This window comes from Phaseolus vulgaris, chromosome 11, assembly GCF_000499845.2.
Source record: "Phaseolus vulgaris cultivar G19833 chromosome 11, P. vulgaris v2.0, whole genome shotgun sequence".
NCBI lineage: Eukaryota > Viridiplantae > Streptophyta > Magnoliopsida > Fabales > Fabaceae > Phaseolus > Phaseolus vulgaris.
In genome coordinates, this window is record NC_023749.2 from 31726046 (window position 1) to 31735882 (window position 9837).

At 41.3% G+C, this 9837-nt stretch overlaps 1 long non-coding RNA gene across 2 annotated transcripts; it reads left to right on the top strand.

The window, feature by feature from the left end:
• Positions 1-728: 728 nt before the first annotated feature.
• LOC137827798 (uncharacterized) lies at positions 729-6040 on the top strand. 2 transcript variants are annotated; one of them, XR_011083777.1, is made up of 2 exons: positions 729-3985; positions 5531-6040. It is a non-coding gene; the product is annotated as an uncharacterized lncRNA (long non-coding RNA). The 2 variants fall into 2 exon arrangements; XR_011083778.1 differs by having other exon boundaries at positions 729-3223.
• Positions 6041-9837: the final 3797 nt, after the last annotated feature.

Below are 9837 nucleotides of genomic sequence, written 5' to 3' on the forward strand. Positions count from 1 at the left end.
CGCGCAGCTTCACCCCAACAGCTGGGCGTTTGTTCGAGCATTCCAAGTGATGTGCGACCACCTGGGGTTGCCCGCATCCGTAGACGTGTTTTTATTTCTCTTCGAAGCCAAGCACCCGGGAGACCGCCTATGGGTTAGCTTGAATGGGATTGCTGGGAGGTCAATCTTTGCTATCTTCCAGCAATCCTATAAAGATTGGAAAGGGAAATTCGTCCAAGTGCGCCCTAACGATAAGGACGCCTCCCTACTCGACGGCTTCCCCTTGTACTGGGTGGACAAGGGGAAGAAAGAATCCAAGAGCTGCTTCAGGAGACCCAGAAGTCCTGACAGCATGGGAGCGTTGGACCGAGATCTCTGCCTTTTCTGGAAAAGGGTCGCGGATGCCAACATCACTTTCCTTACCACCACCCTGATCTGCTTCGAATTCTACGAGGACCAGCTCGAAACTCGAATAGGTTAGAACATTTAAACTGTTGTTTTAATACTGCTTTTATTTGACTGTTTCTGGGCGTCTTGTGCGTTATGCGCAAGACTTTGGTTTTATTTTTCCTGCACCGATCATCTGCTTTGCTGCATACTGCCTTATGCACTTATCTTCTCCTTGAGTTAACCCATGCATTTTCGTCTCATGCAGATAACATGTTGGGCAAGGGTATGCTTGCGGAATTGAGGGCGCTCGCCCGAACCCACGGGTTGGCGACGGGTTCTCAAACAGTACCTGATGGAAACCGTCCAGCCTCAAAACTTTCGGCCAAGAAGATAGACGAAGATCGAGATTTAATGAAGAGTTTGTAAAGTCTTTTTCTTCTTCTTAGCCTTGTAAAAATTGTATAGAGTAGTTAGGAAGTTTTGGGCCTTGTATTTTGGGCCAAAGTAGAGAAAGATGTAAATAGAAAACAAAGTAATGTGTAAAATAGTAAAAGAGGGGTGCAAATAGAAATGTAGGCAAGGAAGACATGAGTCTCCACATGTCTTCTTCTTAATGGAGAGGATTTGCACCAATAAGATGGTGACACTTGTCACACTCTCATTTGAGAGTTTTTGAGAGACTTTATCCTATAAATAGGAGTCTCTTATACATGTATTTCTTTAACTTTGAATTAGTAATGAAATGCTGCCTAGTTTTGGCCATTCTACTTGTTCTTAAGTTCTCCCTAGGTTAGTCTCCTTCAAGACTTAGCCTAGACTCTTTCCTAGTGAGTTGGCCTCACCTCTCACTCTCACAAATTCCTACTCCACTTCAATCCATGGAAACTCCTCTTGAGTTTCTTTAATGCTTCCGCTCATCATATCTCCTTCATCATTCATCCAAAGAAGAAATTACAAAGATCATTACTAGAAGAAGATCGTTTTTCCATCATTTGGTATTCAGAGCTATGGTTGTAAGATCTTCTTCTATTTTTTTCTAAATTCCGTGTTGTTCATAATGTTCTTGATTGTCTTGAATGTTTACCGATTGATTTTGTGTTTTTTTTTGTCTTTTTGTTCGGTTCAAATTAATTGTTCTTACTTGAACCTTCATGTATGTGCTTTTAGGTGTTCTTGTGTTCATGTTCATGTGTGCTTTTGAATTTTTTGAGTTTTCTTCAAATTTGTTCGGTGAAATTTTCATATAATTGAGTCATTTTGATTTTATAATCATATATGTTTTGTCTAGAGTCATGTTTAGTCCAAATTTGTCATAAACTCCATTAGTTGAACTTTTTGATATTTTTTTCAAATTTCTTCTTAGATTAGAGCTCTTGAGTGCATTTGATTTTCATTTTTGAGTTCATAAATTGCTACTAGATCATTAGCAATTTTCTTTGACTTAGGTTTCCATTGTCATTCTCTCAAAATTCATTTTCGAAAATTCTCGAAAATTTTCCGAAAAAATTTCGTGGTTCAAAAAGCATTTCAGTGGTGTGCACAGTAATCTGGCCAGTTCTTGCGGAATCTTGGAAATTGTGGTGGTACAGTGAATCCAGAGGTACGAATAGCAGATCTGGTTTAGGTTTCTCGGACTTTATTCTTGAAAATTTTCTCTGCGATTTGCATTGTTGTTCTTCATCTTCTGCATCATTTTTCTTCTTCGGCTTCATTTTGAATCGGTGTGCGAAGATTGATCAAAGAATAGTAACGGTGCAAAACGGAGGTTTGTGATTTTTGATGACCTAAATCGGAATCGCGCGCGGAGGAATTGTGAACGGAGGAATCGCAAACGACAGTGGCGTTTTCCAGTGAAATCGGTGAACGGAGAAGACGACCGGAGAAATCTGTTTGAATCACGATCGAGTTGGTCTGGTGAATTGAAAATCGAAGAATTAAAGCAGTGAAGAATGAATTGATTCATGTAAGTTCTTCTTCCGCTTTCACTTCCGATTCCGAAGATTTTTGGTTCTACCTTTTGCGTTCATTGTTCTTCGTATTGTGGAGCGATTTTGGAGAAGATTAATCGGAGAATAGGTGAACGGTGGGTTGCAATTTGTTCATTTTGAATCGGTGCGTGTTTCATTCAAATGATTTCTAGAATTAGAGTGAAATTTGGCATCTGCGTTGAACAGAGCAGTTTGGAGTGCAGAACCAAAATCAATTGAAGCTGGAGTTCGTATTGTTTAGTGAGAATTTTGGTTTTGCAACTACGTAAACAAGAACTGCAGATAAGTTGTTTGCTTAAATTCCTCTGTGGTTTAAATTTTGGCAGCAGCTGGAGTATGCATGTGTGTAGTGGAGGTTTATTTGCCTAATTGAATTAAAAAAAAAATTAGATTCATTCAATTTTTTTTAATAAATTCTGGTGTTTCCCTTGATGTTTCTGGTATTGATGCAGCGGTGATTGGTTTCGAAATTGGTGTGCAGTTTTTCTTTTGATTAGTAAAATTTGGTGGTATAATTTTGTGCATTGAAACTGTTTGATGAATTGATCACGATGTTGTGATGTAGTATGATGACTTGAATTGTTTGCATCATTTGGTTCATAATTGGTGTTTACGATGCAATGCTTAATTGAGTAAAATTCCGGCGCATAATTGGTTGGTGTATTGATCCAGAGATTTAATTAAAATTGCCTCATTGAATGCAAGAAAAGTGAGATAGAGAAAGCAAAGTGCGGAAACTAAATTGGTTCAATTTTGTTGAAGCAAGAATTTTACTGGTGCAAGTCTTGATGCAGAATTTTCCGGTTTAGCTTGTGAAATTGGCAAAGTGAAGCTGTTGGTGAATTTTGAAATTGTAATTGAGAAGCGTAGGTCTTCATACTAGCTGTTCTGATTCAGATTTGATTGCTTGAAATTGTTGATCATTTTGGTGCAGATTTTAATTAAATAAAAAAAAAAGTATGTCTACATTTGAATTCAATTTGTGAATTACAAATTGATTGAAGCTGATGCAGTGAATTGTGGGGTCCGTAAATTTGAAGAATTTGATGAGAAATGGTGTGCCGAAGGTGCAGGTGAATCAAGTACTAGCAAGGTGTGCAATTAATTGAAGAAATTAAAGTAGAATCAGTGAAAGCAAATTGGAATTTGTTGAATAATGAGGGAGCGTAAATTTTGGTGAGAAATTTGGCAATTGGAGTTCCTTAGCGCGGGACCCGCGAGAATTGAGTTCTTTGGACCAAGCTACATTGGGCAGCAACATTTTGGATTTCATGGTCTACTAAGAATTTTCATCATTCTTTGTTTTTCTTTTTTTAATCCAATTCTAGTGCCAATCTTTAGGTGCTTCTTTTGAGTGCTTACTTTCTTGAAAACCTTTAATTTCTTGCTTGTCTTGATTTTATGGATAATCTTTGTGTTTGTCATCTCTAATCTCCTTTGAGTTTCACTCTTCAAATTGAGCTTTTATTGCTTTTATTATTGACCTCTTGAAGTGGAATATACCTTGAATTTGTTCTTTGTGAGAATTGAGCTAACTTCTAGGTAGCATCCTAAGAGAAGGCAAAGGACTTTGCAAGGGGTACTCACCTTTGGAGGACAAACAAGTAAAGGCTTGGAGAGAAACACTTGTGAGAAAAGAGAAGAGAACTTTGAAGATTATTTTTTAAAATTTTTTTGTGTGATTTCAATAGTTTTGTAATTTGGCCATTATCTTTACTTTAGGTGTCTTGGAAGAGCCTTTGGTGTTCTTCCATCTCCTACAAACTTTCTTTAATTTTCTTATTAGATACACGCTTTAGACGGTGAGTGTGTCTTGAAGGTTCACAAGTGCCAACAAGCCTCACCATTAGGAGTCGTCTAGTTTAAATTTTTGCAATTTAAATTCTTAGTTTTTAAAAAAAAAAAACTTTCTTTTAGTTTCTTTCTTTAGAAAACTCTTTGTTTGTGTTGAAGAAGTTTTCATTGGAAGGAGATTTGTGAAGTGCATTGGGATAAGTTCTGGCTAGGAAAGACTTGGTACTTAAGAGTGTCCATTGTGACCCACCTCTCTTTCCTGGGAATTTACCTTGTGTGCTAAACTCACTTTCCTTCTTGTGAAAAATCTTTTAAATACAAAGCTTAAATATGTCTATGTATACTTATCATCATAGTAGAAGAAAGATTTATAACCCTCATTATCAAAAAAAGGAAGGGATGCGTTTTGAGCCTAGAAGTTTATATTATTCTACCGAGCCTGAAGTATACATTCCTTACTTTGATGGAAATAAAAATGTTGAAGCATATTTAGAATGGAAAACAAAAGTTGATCAAATCTTTGAAAAACATCAATTGGATGAATTTAGAAAATTTTCCATGGCTACTCTAAGTTTTCAAGAATATGCTAGGTCTTGGTGGATACAAAGGGAAGCAGATGTTAGAATTGGTAGAAAATCAGAAATATTGAATTGGGATGAATTGAAGATGTGTATGAGAAGAAAGTTTGTTCCACCTTCATATGTGAAAAAGAAAAAGCTTAGAGAAGAAATGAAAGAGCTTGTAGAAAAAGGAAGAAATTTTATATACAGAGAAAAAGAATATGTTAGAAGAGAAAAGGAGTTTAGAGAAAAATTCCAAGCTCTTGTCAGAAAGAAAGAAGAGAATGAGAAAAAGGAAAGTACAAAAAACTCTTTTTTTCGAGTTGAATCAGATATCGATAACATTTTATCTTCTCTAGAAAACCCTTGTGAGGATGTGCTTGAAGAAAAATCTATGTTTGGAGCTGAACCAAATATAGATATAAATATTTCCTCCACAGAAAATACAGAAGAATGTTTGATTGAAAAGGAAGAAGAAGAGGAAACCCACAAAGAAGAAGAGTCTTTTATGACACCCCCTGAAAGCATGGTTGAGAAAGAATCCTTAAAGGGGGATTGCAATACTTTGAACTCTTCTTTTCAATTATATAATGCTCATTCTTCTTCACAAAAATATCAAAAACAACACTTTGTGATGTTGTTGCCTAGCTTGGGCAATAAACAAAACAAAGTGAACAAAATTATTTTTGAAATGGGCCTTATGTTTTTCTTTAAAAAGAATTTTAAAGAAAAGGGGACTTATTTTTGTTTAGTTTTCTTTTCTTTTAATTTTCTTCTAAAAAGGAAATTTATCTCATGTTTGTTTGATGTTTATTGCAGATTGACATTTGACCCAGGAGGAAACCATCAAATAAACAGAGGTTGCTGTCATTGAGCATCATTCAGATCTGAGGACAGATCCTTTTCAAGAGGGAGGGGATGATGGAAACCGTCCAGCCTCAAAACTTTTGGCCAAGAAGATAGACGAAGATCGAGCTTTAATGAAGAGTTTGTAAAGTCTTTTTCTTCTTCTTAGCCTTGTAAAAATTGTATAGAGTAGTTAGGAAGTTTTGGGTCTTGTATTTTGGGCCAAAGTAGAGAAAGATGTAAATAGAAAACAAAGTAATGTGTAAAATAGTAAAAGAGGGGTGCAAATAGAAATGTAGGCAAGGAAGACATGAGTCTCCACATGTCTTCTTCTTAATGGAGAGGATTTGCACCAATAAGATGGTGACACTTGTCACACTCTCATTTGAGAGTTTTTGAGAGACTTTATCCTATAAATAGGAGTCTCTTATACATGTATTTCTTTAACTTTGAATTAGTAATGAAATGCTGCCTAGTTTTGGCCATTCTACTTGTTCTTAAGTTCTCCCTAGGTTAGTCTCCTTCAAGACTTAGCCTAGACTCTTTCCTAGTGAGTTGGCCTCACCTCTCACTCTCACAAATTCCTACTCCACTTCAATCCATGGAAACTCCTCTTGAGTTTCTTTAATGCTTCCGCTCATCATATCTCCTTCATCATTCATCCAAAGAAGAAATTACAAAGATCATTACTAGAAGAAGATCGTTTTTCCATCAGTACCCAATTCGGTGGTGGAGACAGCCATCGTCCACGGGCGATCGCCACCTAAGGAACCCGCCCAACGCAAGAAACTAGTCCTCAAGAGGCCCAAGAGGAAAGCTCCTCAAGTGATCCGCGAAGAGGAAGTGGAGGACGACGAGGCCACTGAAGACAGCCTTATCACAAAGAGGAAGAGGGTGGAACCTTCTTCACCACCCGCACCACCCCCTCTTCCTACGTCAACGCCACCATCCACGCCTGCCCCTCCTCCATCATCGCCACCCCCACAAGCTCCTGCTTCCCCAGTCCAAGCGATCCCGCTGGCCACTGCGCCACCTGCAGTTGAGGCCCAAGAGCCAAATTTCATGGAGGACCCCCCGAGCGCCTCCACACCATACGTATCAGCTGGAGGGGGTCCCCCTTCAAATGCTTCACCTGCGGAGGCTGCTCCAATCGGGGATGAGGTTGCTCATACCTCTCCGATTCTGATCATCGAATCCCCGATTCCGTCGCCACGCCAACAAGCGCCTACTGAAGAACCTGCTAAGGAAGGTGGCAACGAGAACCAACAACAGGCTCCCATAGCGCCTCTACACGCAGCAAACCTCCCTCTCGAGGTTACAAGGATGTGGGAGCCTCTATCTGCTAAGCTGAAGATGATAGCAGATGACATTCCCACCGTCATAACCAGAGCCGTGGAGGGCTCCACCAGGAAACTCCAGGACGACCTCTTCAACCTCAAAACTGAAAACAGCACCATGAGGGTCGAGGTGGAGAAGTTGTCCTTCAACCTGACGCTCGCGGAAATTGAACACTCCCGAGTGGAGGACGCAATGAGCACCGAGCTCAGGCTGGCGCGCAAGGAGGCCACTGACCTTCGCCACAAGGTGCAACTACTTGCTCAAGAAAAGATTGAACTGGAGAGCAAGATTGTGCCCTATCGCGTCAAGGTGGCTGACCTGGAGGCTCTTATAAAAACTGACGCCGTCAAGGTGAAGAAACTAGAGCAAAGGTCAGTCGACCGGGAGAAACTCCTTGGACAGGTGGAAAAGGCGAGGGACGAGGCCATGGCTGATCTCGACGAGGCCAACAAAGAGAAGGGAAAGATAGCTGCTGAATTGGCCCAAGTGCAAGCGGAATCCAAGAAGGTTGCTGAAGACCTTCTCCAGGCTCAAGAGACCAATGAACAACTCAAGAAGCAAGTTGAAGAGCTGGAGCAACAGAATAAGGAGTTGAAAGAGCAAACTGAAGATCTCAAGAAGCGGATTGAGGAACTTCAGAAGCAGATTGAAGAACTCAAGCTGAACTCTGCTCAAATTCTGGCCGCTGGATTCGAAGCTGCACGGGAACAATTTGCCTGCTTGTTCCCCGACCTGGACCTCAGCATGGTGTCTCTTGATAATGAGGTAGTGGATGGAAAGGTGGTTCCTGCTGAAGATTAAACGATTCTCTCCATCTGCTACCTTCGTGCCTTTTCCTTGCATATACTTTTGTAATAAACTCACATTTTCTTGGACATGTATTTACCAAGTTGGCGTGTATTTTCTTGAACTGATACTTTGCTTAATGAAGTTACTTTCGCATTTCTTCTTGTAACCCCTTTGTTTACCTTTAACTTTCCTTGCATGATTTACTTTCAACGAAATAACTTAGTAATCTCGTAGGCACGATCTTGTACTTGGCTGTTTCGAACCATCTCAACTTCGAATAATAATCACATTTATCAACTCGTAACCTAAGGCAATAAACCTTAGCGTAAAATGATACCTTAAGCAATGGACTTTAACTCAACCCCTGGCTTTATAACACCGCTACACCCGATCTGCTCCATCAAAACGGGTTCTTGACTTCTCTCCATTGCTTGTTCGTTTCCTGGTCGCCAGAGACTCTTGGCAACACCAACTTCTTCCTGCCTTCACTCCTTGGCCATTGCTCTTTCATCTGGGGGTAGAGGCGCCTTTCGGATCCTTCTCCACCTCCTTGTGCTTCAGAGCAAGAGACCGGGTGGCTAGGCGTTCTCTTCGAACCTGCCTTAGCCACCCTCAGAACTTCTTCCACCCTATACACCATACCTGAACTCGTTCGAGACGAGAAGGATTTTATCTTGCCTGAACTCGCTCATAGGCGAGAAGGTCTTTAACTCGCCTGAACTCGCTCATAGGCGAGAAGGTCTTTAACTCGCCTGAACTCGCTCATAGGCGAGAAGGTCTTTAAATCGTGCCTCTACATTGCTCCAGGGGTTACATCTTCTCGCCCCCAGAAACACTGAGGACTTTTACTTGCCTCTACATTGCCCCAGGGGTTACATCTTCTCGCCCCCAGAAACACTGAGGACTTTCACTTGCCTCTACATTGCCCCAGGGGTTACATCTTCTCGCCCCCAGAAACACTGAGGACTTTCACTCTTTCTCGCCTGCACTCGCTCGATGGCGAGGAGGTCTTTTACTTGCCTCAGGACGCGCGAGGGCGTTGAGGTCTTTTAACCGGTGCCTCCGATGGCCGAAAGACGATGAGGACTTAAAACTTTAACTGATGCCTCCAATCGCCGAAAAACGATGAGGACTTAAAAACTTTAACTGATGCCTCCAATCGCCGAAAAACGATGAGGACTTAAAAACTTTAACTGATGCCTCCAATCGCCGAAAAACGATGAGGACTTAAAAACTTTAACTGATGCCTCCAATCGCCGAAAAACGATGAGGACTTAAAAACTTTTTAGAAAGCGTGCAATATATCTTTAACTCGCCCCGAGTCACGTACAAGTGACAAGGTCTTTCTTCAAAACCTTTTTGGAAAACAGCAAGCATGCAATCTGAAAACGCCTTATACTTCGTAAACTCTTCTTTTATTGGGTGGCCTCATTAAAAACCCTCCTTAGGGAAAAAAGAGTGCCCCCTTCAAACTGTTTTATCAGAGACATTATAATGTAACTTTTGTGTTTGTCTTTACTTACAAAGCTCTTAACTATAGTACAACTTCAGGTGCGTGGCGTTCCAAGTGCGAGGAATCGCCCCTCCTTCCAGCGTCTCTAAGCGGTAGGCGCCGTTGCCGAGCGCCTCGGTTATTCTGAACGGTCCAGTCCACTTGGGCGACAGTTTATTCTCCATCTCGTACTGGTGGGCCTTCCTCATCACCAGGTCGCCTTCTCTAAACTGCCTTGGCATCACCTTCGAGTTATATCTCCGTTCAATCCTCCTCTTCACCGCCTCAGCCTTCAATCTCTCTTCCTCTCTAACCTCATCCAGTAGATCCAGGTTCAGCCTTCTATCTTCATTCGAGTCTTCCTCTACAAAGTTCTGGAATCTCGGCGAGCTCTCCTGAATCTCTACTGGAATCATCGCATCACACCCATAGACTAGGCTGAACGGGGTCTCATGGGTTCCTGACTGCTCGGTGGTATGGTATGCCCAGACTATACGGGGCACCTCCTCAGCCCAGCTTCCCTTGGCTTTTTCTAGCCTTCTCTTCAAACCTCTCAACAACACCCGATTAGCTGACTCCACCTGGCCATTTGTCTGAGGGTGCTCGACGGATGCAAACACTTGTTGAATTCCCACACCTTCGCAAAGCTTCTTCAACAGGT